This window comes from Acomys minous, assembly GCF_964271855.1.
Source record: "Acomys minous genome assembly, chromosome: 13".
Lineage (NCBI taxonomy): Eukaryota > Metazoa > Chordata > Mammalia > Rodentia > Muridae > Acomys > Acomys minous.
In genome coordinates this window covers 4,511,348-4,527,500 of record NC_140495.1, presented here as the reverse complement: position 1 = coordinate 4,527,500, position 16,153 = coordinate 4,511,348, and positions in this window count along the sequence as shown.

Sequence of the window (16,153 nt, the reverse complement as noted above, 5' to 3'; positions counted from 1 at the left end):
GAAGGAGCAAGAAGAGGAGATGTGGCAGGAAGGGGCCAGGGAGGAGATGGAGGTTGTAAGAGGTGGATATAAGCTGGGTGTGGTGGCGCACGCTTTTAACCCCAGCACTTGGGAGGCAGAGGCAGGCAGATCCCTGTGAGTTCAAGGCCAGCCTGGTCTACAAAGCGAGTCCAGGACAGCCAAAGCTAACACAGAGAAATCCTGTCTCGAAAAACCCAAAGACAAAGACAAAAACAAAAACAGAAGAGGTGGACATAGCCAAACGCACTGCACAAGTTACGGGGATTCTCAGAGAAGAAACACGAGTTCTAAATCTCAGAGGGCAGAGCGCTGTCTCTGCAATGCCTTTCCTACCCACTCCTGATGCCCTCGCTTCTGACCCTCCTGTTGCCACAAAGGTGTTAAGGTGCATCGTGCCTCTCACTGGAGTTTCTGTGTGGGACAGAGCAAGAAAGGGGAACCCCTCTTGGCCTTCCTCGGGTGCACTAGACCCCCAGCTCTTTCTGTTTCCTCCCACTATCCTCCATTTTAGCAGTGAAGCATTTGTCTTTCACCATCTCCAGCATAACTTTTTTTAAAAGACAAGGGCTCACGTAGCCCAGGTTGGCCTTTAACCTAAAGTGCCTGAGGGTAACCTTAGACTGCTGGAACTGCGGGTATATGCCACCACACTCAGTGTATGCCACACCAGGAATCTAAGCCAGGACTTCACACACCCTCCGCAAACACCTGCCACTTGAGCTACATCATCGCCATGGAGCATAACATTTTTTAAAAATTTAAAAATATTAATATGCTTTCCTTCTCTCTCTGTCTCTCTTACTCTTTGTTTCTCTCTCTCTCTCTCTCTCTCTCTCTCTCTCTCTCTCTCTCTCTCTCTGTTTGTCTGTGTGTGTGTGTGTGTGTGTGTGTGTGTGTGTGTGTGTGTGTATGTGTGTGTGCACATACCACAGTGCATGTGTAGAGGCCAGATGATAACTTTGTGGAGTTGGTTCCCTCATGAGTTTCAGGCATCAAACTGGGCTTGTCAGGCTTGCTTTTACCCACTGAGCCATCATAATATTTTTGAGCTGTCCCTGTCATTTGAGTATGGCAGCTCATGCCTGTAATTCCAGAACCCAGAAGATAGATTCAGGAGAACCACAAGTTCAATGACAACTACATGAGACCCAATAAAAAACAGCAACAGAAACCAAAACCACAGGGGCTGGAGAGATTGCTCAGCAATTAAGGGCACTGGATACTTTTGTATAGGACTGAAGTTCAGTTACCATATCAGACAGTTCACAATTGCATCTACCTGTAACTCCACTCTGACCTCTGTACACACTGCACACACATGTACACATATGCACACACATGCACATATATGCACAACACACACACACACATAAAGGAACAAGGCTATCCTCTCAGTTTTTTCACATGCACAGTGCCTTGGTTTTAAATCTCTACAACAAGCAAGCTATTCATTTCTTTCAAACAAATAAGATGCTTTCTCAAAAGAAGTTGTGCAGGCTGGAGCTTGAAAGATAGCTCAGTGCTTAAGAGCACTGGCTGCTCTTCCAGAAGACCTGGGTTTAATTCCCAGCAGCCTCAGGGCAGTTCATAACTGCTTGTAGCTCCAATTCCAAGGGGATCTGACAAAACACTAATGCACATAAAATAAAAAATAAATAAATTTAACAAAAAGGAATTGTTATAAAGGAGAGATAGTTGAGTCACTAGAAAAGTCGAGGCTCACAACCAATATGTCTACAAATATATCCAAGCTCCCTAGACCACCATCATTTGGAATTAGCTATAACACTGTGCTGTTTATTTGTTGTTACTTTGTATTCTACTTAAATTTTAAAAGATGCTGGATCCAAGCATGGTTTTAATCGTAACACGTGAGAGATGGGACACACCTGTAACCATGGCTCTCAGAGGTGGAGGCAGGGAGGAAAGAAGAAGGGGGTGAGGGAAGAAGGCAGGAATGGGAGGGAGGGAGGGGGAGAGGGAGGGAGGGAAAGAGGGAGGGGGAGGGAGGGAAAGAGGGAGGGGGAGGGAGGGAGGGAGGGAAGCAGAGAGTGGAGGCAGGGAGGGGAAGCACTCACTAAAGCTTGTGTGATACACAGAAGAGCTAAGCATCAGGACAAAAGCTCATTTAAAAGGAAACACTAGATGGCTGTTAATGGTGAATTGAACATGATGAATTATTACTTAAATCACTTGGTTTCGCTCTTTGTTGTTACCAACAGTTAATTGGAAGGAAGAAAATGCTTTGGAGAAAAGCCTCAGAGCTGGCCTGCCTCTGTGGGGTGGGAAGTAAGAGGACAGAACGCCTGTAGCTTCTCAGGGACCACACAGCCACCTGGTAGCTCTGCTAAGGGGGGAGGGTGGGGGGCAGAGGGGGAGCTGCTCAGTTCCCAGCCTCCAGCAGGGACCAGATCCAATTTACCTATGCTGTGGTCCCCTAAATAAGCTCAAGCCATTGACAGGCACAGAGGCCCAAAGAGAAGATTGGAAAGGTGCAGGGATCTTGGCTCTGAGGACCCTCCATTCCCTGGCTGTGCCCCACTCCATGTCTCACCATAAAGAACAGTAAACGCTGAGCTAGGGAGACAGGTGAACGACAAGCTGCCTGCCTTGCAAGTATCGACACCTGAGCTCAGTCCTCAGGGCCCACAGGGTGTTGTAGCATGCTCATATCCCAGTGCCAGGGTCGTAGAGACAGGTGCATCCCCAGGGTTCACTGGCCTCCTTTGGGTGGGATTTGGGACGGTAAGAGACCCAGACTCAAAAATAAGGAGGATGCTGGAGACTTGGGTCCACAGTGAAGAGCACATCTCACAGTCCCAGGCTGCGTCCGTCATTGCAGGGACATCAGAGTGGCAGGACCTTGAAGCATCTAGTGACATTACAGCTACAAGGTTCAGGTCTCAACACCCACATAACAAGGTGGGCATCCTGTGCGTGCCTGTAACGCCAGCTCCAAGAGAGGCCAGAGGATCCCTAGGACTTGCTAGCTTCCAGCCTAGCCAAGAAATCACAAGCCTAAGGTTCAGAGAGACCCTGAATCAAAGACATAGGCAGGGAGAGACAGAGGAAGGCACCCAATGCCTGCCTGTGCTTGTCATATATGAACACAGGCAAACAGACTGTAACACACACGTGTGCAAATAAACACATACAAAAAGCAATCAAATAGTTGTTCGTTGAGAAACAGCATTCAAGGTGACTTCTGTCCTCCAGACACATATGCACACTTGTAACATGCTTGTAACATGCATACCTATACACACACATACATGTACATAGATGACATTCAGGCAACTAATGTTATTTTTAAATTATTTTTAATTATGTGGAGGAGGGTACATATGTGCACTTGAATGCAAGAGACCTGGAAGTGTCAGGCTTCATATTCCATGGAGCTGGAGTGACATGTGGTTGAGATCTGCCTATAGGGATTCTGGGAACTAAACCCAGGTCCTCTGTAAGAGCAGTAGACACTCTTAACCGCTGAACCATCTCTCCATCCTCCTCTTACTTTTAAAAAAATTATGTGTCTATCTGTGTGTGGGTATTTGCTTGAGAGTGCAGGTATCCTCGGAGGTTAGAAGAGGGTGTGTGCGATCCTCTGGAGCTAGAGCTTCTGGTGCCGGTGATCTGTCTGATGTGGGGGCTAGCAATTGATCTTGGATCCTCTTACAAGAGAGCGGTATGCATTTTAATTACTGAGCCGTCTCAATAACTAAAGAAGAAAGAGGGAGGAAGGGAAGAAAAGACAAAGGGATAGAGAAGGAAAGAAGAGGAATTTTTGACAATAGCCTGTCAGTCTTGGGTTTTATTGATAAGCCTGTGGTGGGTGGGAGAAGAGGCAGAGTGGGCCTGATCACATCATCAACAGAGAGAGAAATTCAGGAACACAGAGCTGCGCGACAGGAAAAAAAAAATCTCGCTCTCTCACAGTGTTTACTTGACAACTCTTGAAGAGTTTGAGTGACACCATGGAGGAGTCAACATCAAAATGTTGAGATCCACACGTCTGCACGATATTGAACAAACACAGTGGAGAGGCAATTTTGTGATTGCTGCAGTGGAAAAGCAGGGTTCCGAGGCACCGCGCAGGTGTAAGTTTAAAGACCTGGATTTTACTTACATTTTGCATTTAGTCTCATGTTTAAAGACTGCTCTCCAGTTTTGTCACCAGAAAACATTAAAACATCTCCACGAACCATAATCCTTTGAGTGAAGCTTTTATTTCGGGAGAAAAGATTTCTCACAAGCTTGTTAATTAGAGGCTCACAGCTTCTCCTTGTAAATCAGAAGTCAACACCAATCCCAGATGGGTATGATGATGCTGGGTGTGTGTGTGTGTGTGTGTGTGTGTGTGTGTGTGTGTGTGTGTGTGTGTGTAAAAGTAAAAATGCTAGTGAAGAGATTTTATAATTAAAAAGGGTGAAGAGATTTTATAATTAAAAACCACGGTGCTTAAAGAGCCTAGAATAATATTCCCATCAAAACGGAGATCAGGTACCTTGAATAATTCCTGCAATCAAAACAACTAACAGAATGGATAAAACAATAGAAGGTGAAAATTTAAAGCATCTTAAGAGCTGCAGTGATTTAAAGAGCAACAGATGAAAGAAGGCGGCTCCTTTGTGTCTTTGTTTCCTCTCATGTTGATGTGATAAAACGGCCCATCGGAAGCAAATTAAGGGACAAAGAGCTTGTTGAGCTCACAATTCCAGGGACAGTCCATCATCGCAGGAAAGTCATGGTGGTGTGAACTCGAAGGAGCTGGTGGCAGGACATCTAGTCATGAGCACAGAGCCATGGATTAACACACAGATGGCTGCAGTCTTGTCACTTCTCCACCCTTACACAGTTCAGAATCCCCTGCCTACAGAATCACGCTGCCCACAGTGGGCTGGGTCAGTTAACAAGCAGGCCTGTGTCTGCTCAGACAGGCCCAACGCCCATAGGCTACTCCGAGACTTTCCTCCCAGGTGACTGGTCCTACATTGTGTCAAGCTGACACTTAGAACGATCATCTCTGGGAGGAAGAGTGTGTTGGAAGCAGTTTTCAGCTAGCAGGTCTCTGCCAAGCCCTGGAGCCTGGGTACCCCTTTTCAGATGACTACACAAGAGAGGATGGCCGAAGCCCCAGGGCCCTCTAAAGTCAAACGCTTAGAGGAGTCCAAGATCCAGGCGTAGCACCAAGGGCAAGGGCTGCAGCTGGAATAGAAGGCGAAACAAGCAGCCATCAGCTTCTAGGAAGCTGGAGAAGCCAACGCAAACCCTTTCTGGATGATTATGTATTAGACTTGCAAATAGAACAAGTTTAAAACAATGAAAATCTTCAAAAATAAAATACAAGAAACTGTAAAGAATGATTTTACAAAGTTCAGTGGCAACAAAACTTCCTTGTGACAATGTCCTGTCCTGCAGACCTGAGAGCCAAAACACCTTTGTTCCTTAAGTTGCTTTTGTCAGGGTATTTTCTCATGGTAATGGGATGTGAAACTAACACACACACACATCACACTTAAATAGCAGATTTGACACACATCAAGAGAAAAATCAGTAATCTAGAGAGTTGACAAAAATAAACTAAATGAAAATACCACCCAGAGATACAAAAAATACTTAACATGTATTTTTATTATTTTCTCTCTCTTTCTCTATGTGTGTGTGCCTCATGTGCCTATGTGTACATGCACACACACCAACATGGAAACCAGAAGAGATAGTTGAATGTCCTGTTGCTTTAGTTGCAGCCCACCAGATGTGGGTGCTGGGAAACACACTGTGGGCCTCTGCCAGGGGACAGCACACTGATCCATCTCTCCAGGCCCTGGTTTAACATTTTAAGAAACGTTAAGGGGCATGGAGATAAGGTGAGAGCGTAATAAAGCATCATGATAATAGGTGGAGAACATTCCAGAACTGATAGGACCGCATACCTTACAAATCCAAAAAGCTCAGTAAATCCTAAACAAAGCGAACAGTTTAAGGAGCTAATAACGATACACATAAGTGTGAAATCTCAGGACTTCAAAAGCAACGTCTCAGAGCGCCCTAGAGCAAAAACAGATCTTGTCCCAGTGAGTGGCAGTTTAACTGACAAGTGACATCTCAGCAGCAGCAGCCAGATCCATAGAACAATAGGTAAAATGCCTAATGGACTGAGAAAAGCGGGGAGACAGTCAAAACTGCCAACCTGAAATTCTGTGCTGACAAAACCATCCCTCAAGAACAACAGTGACATACAGACAACTTCCAACAAGAACTAAGTTGAGTCACCAAAAGACCCCCAAGAAGAGGATAATCAAACAACTCCTTCAAGGAGAATAAAAGCTGTCTCACGTGGTAAGTCAGAGGGACGGTGAGGAAAACATGTTAACACATGGAGGCTGCTGAGCACACACTGCTGACAGTCCCAACAGCCACAACAGCATCTGATTAGAGGCTGATTAGAGGAGGCAGGCTGGGAGGGCCATGCAGGATGATAAAAACAGTTTAGTTACAAGAGGTTAATGGCATTGAAGCATTTGGAACCCTCGTATTGTCTAATTAGGCAGGAGGATTAACATGCTGGCTGACTTTAGCATGCTAAAAATAAGTTGCCAAAGAAATAGACAGACTGCCTAGCTTTTTCCAAGGGTGCTGAGAGGGAAATCATAATAATAATAAGAAAAGATATTAGGCATGGCGGTTGTTGGGCATTATGCAAAGTGAAATGAGCCATAAGCCCATCACAAAACAGCCTCCATGCGCATGTGTGTACCCTCACACAAAGGAAAGCCCACAGAAAGAGCAAAGCAAACGAACAACCAACAGTGGTCTTCGCTTCAGCCTGGCTCTCAGGAATGTCTGAAATGTGTCCCTGGTCTTCTCTGGTCTCTCACCTCATGTCTCTGCTCTCCCTGGCTTTGTCCTACCCAGGTCACTGCTGAGATTTTGAGGGTTTCTCACTAACATCAAAAAGAGTCCCAGTGGAAGAGTCAGGGCATAGGAGCTCCCACAAGAAGACCCACAGAGCCAACAAACCTGGGCCCAGGGGGGCTGCTGGAGACTGCACCAAACAAGGACCATGCACTGAGAGGACCTGGGTCCCCTGCTCAGATCAGCCATGTCACAGATAGGCAGCTCAGTCTCCATAGAGGTCTCCTACTAAGGGGAGCAGGGGCTGTCCCTGCCATGGGCTCTGCTGCCTGCTCTCTGATCACTTCCCCCTGGTGGGGTGCCTCACCATGCCACAGAGTAAGAGGATGCAGGCAGTTTGTATGAGACTTGATAGGCTGGGGTCAGTTGGTAGGGGAGAAGGGCCCCCCTCTCTGAGGACTAGGGGAGGGGATAGAGCTGGGAAAGGGAAGGATAATGACCAGGAAGAGATGAGGGAGGGGACTGGGATGTACAGTGAATAAATTTTTTAAAATAAATTAAAAAAAAAAAGAGGCTGGACAAGGTGGCATTGCTGTGAGTTCGAGGCTAACTTGGTCTACAAAGGGAGTCCAGGACAGCCAAGGCTACACAGATAAACCCGGTCTTAAAACAAAACAAAAACAAAAACAAAGAAAGAAAGTTCCAAGAGCCAAGTGAGGTAGTGCATACCTGCCATCTCAGCACTTGTGAGGCAAAGGCAGGGCGAACAGCACTTCAGTCAGCATCCTGAGCTACATAGTGAGGTCCAAGCTATCCTGAGCTACATGAGACCCTGTCTTAAACAAACACAACAAATAAAAATCAGACCATCTAAATAAATTACTTAACCCTTCCACGCCTCAGCTTCTGCAGGTTGTACATAATCTGTAAGAGGTCACATGACTGGTGGACGTGATCTGCTGCTGGATGGAGCTTCCCAGGGGACAGGTAGCTAGGCTCATGTCTGCAAGTACAGCAGAGTTATCATTAACAGTGACAGGGGGTGGCTCTCTCCCATGGGGTGGGTCTCCAGCTGGGCCAGCTATTAAACTGGCTACTTTTCTCAAACTCTGCTACCTCCTTATCCCTGCCCATCTTGTAGGCAGGGTGACCCACAGCCAAACATTAGACAGAGATCTGGGAGCATGAGGAGGAGTTGGGGGGGAAGGACATAGGGACCAAAGGGAACAAGAACTTCACAAGAAGACCAACAGCGTCAACTGAGCCACCATGGATGCAGGAGCCTGACGTTGCATCACCTTCCCCTAGCTGGGCAGCAAGGCTGGCCTCAGTGGGAGAGGATGCGGTTAGTCCTGATGCAACATGAAGGGGAGGGGTGGGATGGTATGTGGGGGGGGGTGGTCCCTGCTCTGAGAAGAAGGGGAGGGGGAATAGGGAAGAAAGGAGTGGAGGTGGGACAGTGATGAGAGGAGGGAGAGGGCTTCCCTTCCCTTCCATCTGTATGTAAAGTGAATAAAGAAAGAAAACAAGATGGATGGCAACGAAGAGTTGATGCTTAGTTTCTGTGATGGCTGGGTAATCTTCTGGACATATTTGGCTAGAAGAATTGCTACCCCCAGATTGGCCTGTGGGCATATGTGGGGACACTTTCTTGATTGCTGATTAATAAAGGAGGGCCCAAGGCATTGTGGGTGGTGCCATCCCTAGACCAGTGGGCCTGGGCTGTCTAAGGAACGCAAGCCTGACAGCAAGCTAGTAAGAGTGTCCTTCCATGGTCCTGCCCTGAGGGTCTGCTCTTCCAGCTCTGACTTTTCCTAATGCCGAGTTGTGACTTGGAAATTAACCCTTTCGTCCCCTGAGTTGATTTTGGTGAGAGTGTTTTATCATAGCAACAGAGAGGCAAACCAGGACAGCCTCCGCACCACAGCTGGAGCCCAGGCTTCCCAGAGTCACCGAGTAGGCCAGCACAGTAGGTCACTACCATAATCAAAACAGTAGGCCAGCACAGTAGGTTAGCACAGTAGGACAGTAGAGTGGCCAGCATAGTAAGTCAATATAGTGACCAGCACAGTAGGTCAGCACAGTAGGCCAGCACAGTAGGACAGTAAAGTGGCCAGCATAGTAAGTCAATATAGTGACCAGCACAGTAGGTCAGCACAGTAGGCCAGCACAGTAGGACAGTAAAGTGGCCAGCACAGTAGGTCACTACAGTGGCCAGCAGAATAGGTCAGCACAGTAGGTTAGTACAGTGGCCAGTGTTAGAGCCATCTTGGCAGGAGTAAGCAGTCTAAAGAGATGCTGTGTCCCTCCTTGTGGCCATCAGATTATTGAAACATCTGATTCAATAATCAGATTGGAATTTCCCCTGGAATCCCATGATGGGAAGAGGAAAAGGCTGAAGCCTGGTGCCAGGCAGAGGGGGAGCCTGTCCCCTAAGGAAGAGATTTCACACAGTTCTGACAACTGCCAGAAAGACGGGAGCCCAGGCAATGGTGGTGAGTGGGGCCAGAACCTCGCTGATATCTCACCATAAACCCCCTGTCTGGACCCCAAGATGCGGACTTGAGGGGCCCTTGGATCTCCCTGTGCCTCTCCCCCAGCGTGGGCACACGGAAGAATCGCCTCCTATGCTTCTCGCTATCCGTGTTTGTTTAATTGGCTCACTGAGCTGAGGAGACGCTCAGCGGAGCACCTTCTGTGCAAGCATGCGGACCTGTGCTTGAACCCCCAAGACCTATCTAAAAAGCCAGGTGCGGAGTTAGAGGTCTGTAACCCAAGCCCTGGGAAGGAGGGAGACACACAGGTCCCTGGAGTCCATGTGCCAGCTAGTCCAGCGGCATCAAGGAGTTTCAGGTTCAGTGAGAGACTCTGCTCCAAAACAAAGTGGGGAGTGATAGGGAAGACAGCTCCGGCCTCCACAGAGACAGGCAAACATGTGCGTGTGTGTGCGCGTGCACACGCGCGCGCACACACACACGCGCGCACACACAGAAGCCATTCTAAGCCATTTGAAGTTGTTCTTTTTGTTTGTTTGTTTTTTGTTTTGTTTTGTTTTGTTTTGAGACAGGGTTTCTCTTTGTAGCCCTGGCTGTCCTGGACTCGCTTTGTAGACAAGGCTGGCCTCAAACTCACAGATCCACCTGCCTCTGCCTCCCGAGTGCTGGGATTACAGGTGTGCACCACTGTTTGAAGTTGTGAGGGCCCAAAGTGCTGAGTGCTGTGGATGAGCAGCAGCCCCTGCTGTCTGCTCTGTACCTCCGCGCACCTGGACCACCCCACGGGACAGAATTCCTGGAACTTTTAATGGCTGTGCAGGGCATTTGTTTGTACAGAGCAAGGGGAATTGGCTTCCTCTCCAACAAAGTGCACAAGCCTTCCTGGCTCCTGAAGGCACCATTTCTTTTTTCTTAATAGTTTAATGGGCCCTGAGTAAACAGTAGGTGAGCCTGTGACTTAAATGGGAAAGCCTGGGCTTGGATAATCAGCCCTGTGGTGCTAATAAGGCGGGGTGGGAGCTGCTGTAAAGCCTCTAGTTCCACAGGAACTGCAGAGATGAAGGCTCCCTGCAGCCTGCTCCATTGAAACAGGCTTACAGAAAGACTTCGTGTATTAAAAGGGAGAAAATGTCTCTGAGAGCAAAGAATCAGCACAAAAGATGCTGAGAGGATACGGTAGCGAGGCAGTGTGGAGTCACCTGAAATGGGGCAGCTGAGAAACAGGGTGAGGTCTGGAGGAAGCATCCTGCATCCAAGGTCAGGAGCCAGGCGGCTTATGGTCTTGTGTACCCACTATTTGGTCTTAGGGGAATCCATCTGGGCTGGATAGGGTAGCACCTAGTCAGAGGTGCCCCCCTACACACACATGCCATTCACACTCCAAGCACTTACTTTTTCTTTTCTTTGCCTCTTCCTCCTCTTTTTCTTCTTCCTCTCTGTCTGTCTCTGTCTGAGCCAAGGATAACCTTCGACCTTTCCAGTTTATACAGTGCTGGGAAGGCTCTGGGGGTCTCACTCTGAACACAGAACCTCTGAATTTCACAGGACAAAGGAAGACTCTGTCATAGAGGCAAGGTATGCAATGTCTCCATGCCTCAGTTTCCCGATCTATTTGTCTTTGTTTGGAGATAGGGTCTTAGATAGCCCAGGCTAACCTTCCAACTTGCCATGTAGCCAAGGATCACCCTGTCTTCACCTCCCAAGTGCTGGGATTACAGGCTGTACCACAGTACCCAGGGTCATCTGAAGTTACTGCCCTGTCATGTGGGGAGGCTGTGAGGGACAGAGTACAGATTTCTTTGGGTTGTTTATGCCTGTCGAGCTTCTGGTCCTAATCCTTTGTCCCCAGTGACAGTTTTGCCATCCTGTGATGAGAAGACAAAACCTTTGATGTCTGAGCCAGCCAGCATCCCATGCACGCCCAGAGAATGCAAGGACAGTCATTCGTCGCCAGGCCCTGATTCTGTGCTTTTCCCACGTGGTTTGTTCTAAACTGGCTGCTGGTGACTGGGTTAGTTTGTGGATTTACTCCAGAGAGAACCGGCTGAAGTGATTCCTGCTGGCCCTGTCTCTAACTGCTTTCCATCCCATTGCTTTGGGAAGGAGTCCACACAAGTCACCTTCGGCAGCTCTCCACACCCTCCCTCCCTCACCCACTCCCACGCCAACTACCGGTTCACAGTGGGGGAGGGGGAGGGCTAAAATGTCTTGGATGCGGATTCAAGAGGGACATTCAGGCAGCCTTCATAAATACCTCTCCCATCCGTCCATCTCTCACTCCAGCTCCCTCCGTTGCTCCCTCTGCAGCCCCAAGAATCTGTTCTGCAGAGTTCAGCCTAAAGCTGGGGAGCCCTCGACCCTCAGCAAATCCCACTCAGAAAAACATGGTGACTGTATCTTAAAGACCATTGGTATGTGATGAGAACCTGTTAAAAGTTGACTTTTATTGCCACTGTTATTTTTATGAGAAAATATGGATATAGATAGACCAAGTGACTGACCCCAGGCCACATAGTGGCAAAGCCAAGGTGATATTCCAACTTTTACTAATTCCTAAGGTAATTAGAGACTGATGAAGTCATAGAGACAATAAGGTCAGGCATGAAGGAATAGGACGGACGATCTAGCAGCTTAAAAAAAAAAGCATCATTGAGGGATGGGATGAAGCTCAATTGACAGGGTTCTTGCCTGGCATACACAAAGCCATGGGTTCAAGTCCCAGCGCCATATGCACTGTGTGTGATAGCACATGCGTGTAATCCCACACTCAGGAGAATCAGATCAATGTCATCCTTGGCTGCACAGTGTGAGGGTATGTGAGACCATGACCCTCCCACCCCATCACATCCACACACACCAAAATCTTGGCTCTTCTTCTTCTGTGCCTGTGTCCTTCCCCCTGAGCTGGGACTGAGGCGAGCACAACCCTAGTTCAGAGGTCTGCTGGTCCTCTCCGGATGCTCACTGGGAGAGAAACAAGGCTGGATATCTGACAGACTATCCTAAGCCTGTCATGCTAAGGAGGCCACATCTGGGTGACTGACCAGATACAGCCAGGTGGGTTCCATTTGCAGCCGCTTGCTTCTACATTTTTCCCAGCTGAAGCTCCTGGAAGAAGCCCTGGAGAAAAGCTCAGCCATCTTCACCCCAGTTCTACCCAAATGCCTGAACCATTCATGGAACCTGAGAGTGGAGTAAAATAATTCCTCGGAGACAACAAGTTTAGGTGATTTGTTGTGTGCACAGCAAGAGTAACATGGGATCTGTCACACAGCAGGAGTAACATGGGATCTGTCACACAGCAGGAGTAACATGGGATCTGTCACACAGCAGGAGTAACATGGGATCTGTCACACAGCAGGAGTAACATAGGATCTGTCACACAGCAGGAATAACATGGGATCTGTCACACAGCAGGAGTAACATGGGATCTGTCACACAGCAGGAGTAACATAGGATCTGTCACACAGCAGGAATAACATAGGATCTGTCACACAGCAGGAGTAACATGGGATCTGTCACACAGCAGGAGTAACATGGGATCTGTCACACAGCAGGAATAACATGGGATCTGTCACACAGCAGGAGTAACATGGGATCTGTCACACAGCAGGAATAACATGGGATCTGTCACACAGCAGGAGTAACATAGGATCTGTCACACAGCAGGAGTAACATGGGATCTGTCGCACAACAGGAGTAACATGGGATCTGTCACACAGCAGGAGTAACATGGGATCTGTCACACAGCAGGAGTAACATGGGATCTGTCACACAGCAGGAGTAACATAGGATCTGTCACACAGCAGGAATAACATGGGATCTGTCACACAGCAGGAGTAACATGGGATCTGTCACACAGCAGGAGTAACATAGGATCTGTCACACAGCAGGAATAACATAGGATCTGTCACACAGCAGGAGTAACATGGGATCTGTCACACAGCAGGAGTAACATGGGATCTGTCACACAGCAGGAGTAACATGGGATCTGTCACACAGCAGGAGTAACATGGGATCTGTCACACAGCAGGAGTAACATGGGATCTGTCACACAGCAGGAGTAACATAGGATCTGTCACACAGCAGGAGTAACATGGGATCTGTCGCACAACAGGAGTAACATGGGATCTGTCACACAGCAGGAGTAACATGGGATCTGTCACACAGCAGGAGTAACATGGGATCTGTCACACAGCAGGAGTAACATGGGATTCTTCCTGCAGTTGCCGGGATTCCCTTAGCAGGTAGGAAAAGGAGTTGTTGGGGAGGCCCACACTCAGAGACAGAGCAGACTTTAGGGGAACCCCTCTGCATCCATCTTCTCCATCCATGGTTTCTATAAGTGGTTATGCCAGGGACTGGACTCTACTTCCTAATTTAACCTCCCAACTCCTGCCCCTCTTCTCTAAAGTAAGTTAGGGAGTGAGTTCTCCTCCATGGAACTTTTGGGAGAGTCCAGGAAAGCCAAGGTGCAATTGCATTCGGAAGAGCTGTGAAGCCCCCTGCCCACCATCTGCTCCCTGCCTGCCTCGCCCTGGCAGGTCCACCCCAACTCTGTCAAAACCTTCTCCAGCTCTCTTCTTAGCTCTCCAGAGCCTCGCATAGCCACCTCCTTCCTCGGCAGTTTGCACCTTTCCAATAAAATCGGTTGCCTCTTGATTACAGAAGAGTGCTCTGCCCTAATTGACTCCCAGGCATTAAAGTTTTACTGAGATGATCTCAGAGGTGCCCCCTGGGGAGCAGGGGAAAGTGCCTAGCAGCAGTGCTGCCCAGGGGCCCTGGCGCTTGCAGAGTGCTTCCAAAACCATGGGCCTACATTTTGGAAGAGCACTTTCTAGGGAGCCAACAGAACAGCTCAAAGAAAGGCAAGTGTTATATTTTTTTTCTCCTGCCCTAAGCGCTGGAGCTGAGGACCCCTTGGGACTTGGATCCTTGTCCTATCTCACTGGCCTGTACTGTTGGCTCACAGCTGGACTGACATGGCTGCCCTTGCTGATTTGCTGCCCATGGTTGACCCGAAGCCTGTTAGGATGCAGTGGAGTGAAAGGCACAGCGTCTGACCCTGAGAAGGCAGCAAGATACAAAGTACAAGTCTCCTAAGACAAGCAGGTGTGAAGTGTATGGAGTGTGGCCAGAGCCGGGCCTTGGGCTGCAGGTGTATGCAGGGGCTGTTCCAGAAGGAGCTGGGGGTCCAGTGTACTAGCTCAGAGGACCGCGCTCCAGGCTTGGGAGAGCAGACTCATCCCTCCCCTGCCCCCCTCTCTCTTAGAGCTTCCTCTTTGCACCTCACACCTTGTGTCTGTAGCGATCACAGAAAGAGCTGCAGACGCAGTTTTGTTGTTGTTGTTGTTGTTGTTGTTTCATATTCTTTGCAGGTTTTTGTATGTGTACGTGCCCACATCGTTCTCGCTCCTTCCTTCCCTGCCCCCGCAGAGATTAAGCCCAGGGCCTCACTCGCGCTGAACAGGTGGTCTACACCACTAAGCTAAATGCCCGGCTACAGCCGGGTGACCTGACTCCTTTTGAATAGCAAACTTCTCCTCATGGTTGCCTATCCTCCTGAAGTGCTTTTGTGTCTTTTTATTTAGTGTGTGTTTCCGCATACATCTGTACATATACACATGTGTACGCCTGTGGAGGTCAGAGGACAACTTGTGGGAGCCGGTTCTCTCCTTCTACCGTGTGCTTCTGGGGTTTGAACTCAGGTCATCGGGCTGGGTGGCAAATGCCTTTACCCAGCAAACCACCTCACCAGCCTAATATCAATCCTTTAAAACATTTTATTATAGTGATCCGTAGGGGGAGGGGGCATGCATAACACAACACTTGTGTGGAGACCACAGGACAGCTTGTAGGATTGATTCCCTCCTCCTACCCCATGGGTCCCAGGAATTATAACTTAGGTCACCAGCCATGGTGGAAGACATCTTTCTGCCCTGAGCCATCTCCCTGACCCCTTAATCTTTTCATTTTGGGGGTTGTCTATTTGTTAAGACAGGGTCTCATGTACCCCAGACTGGACTCAACTTACTCCATAGCTGAGGATGACTTTGAACTCCTGGTTCTCCTAACTCTACCTCCCACGTGCTGAGATAGCAGGCATCTACTACCATCCCTGGCTGGCCTGCAAACCTTAGGGCATTGCCCTGAGAGTGTCATGGTTGCTCTCTTCCCTGCAGGGGTGGGGGACGTCCTGGACATGAGCCAGCTCTGTCCCTGACTCTCAGGAGTTGTGGCCAGCACTGTGCTGGACTCGGAAGCCCTGGGAAACTTGTCCCTCCCGTGTCACAGAGAGAAGAGGGAGGGAAATTTCATCCCCTCCAGGCTCTGCTCTGCTCCACAAAGGAGTGGGGTTAGTTACTTTGAAGCCAGACTTATAATTTCCAGTGAACACACATGTCCAGGGTGCTTTGTGCCTTGGCCCTGAGATCCCTGATGCGGAAGATTTAAGGCTTAGAGAAAGTCTATTTGATGATAAAATAGGTCCTGGGGAAAATATCACTGAAAGAGATCTGCGGAGACGGAAAGCGACATTTATAACAAACAGTGAGAATGAGGGGGTGGAGGGGAGTTTAATTTTAAAAGGAACTGAAATGAAGAATCTTGATTTATTATATACATTTAGCCATATTTTTATTATAATTACACCTGGGGACAGTTTTTTTGGGACAGAAGACAAATCAAGACTTGTTTGGGGTTTGCTTTTTCAGAAGACAAACGTAGCACAGTTGACTCCTAGGCCGGGGAGATGGCACAGCAGTTAAAAGCCTGCTCTGCTC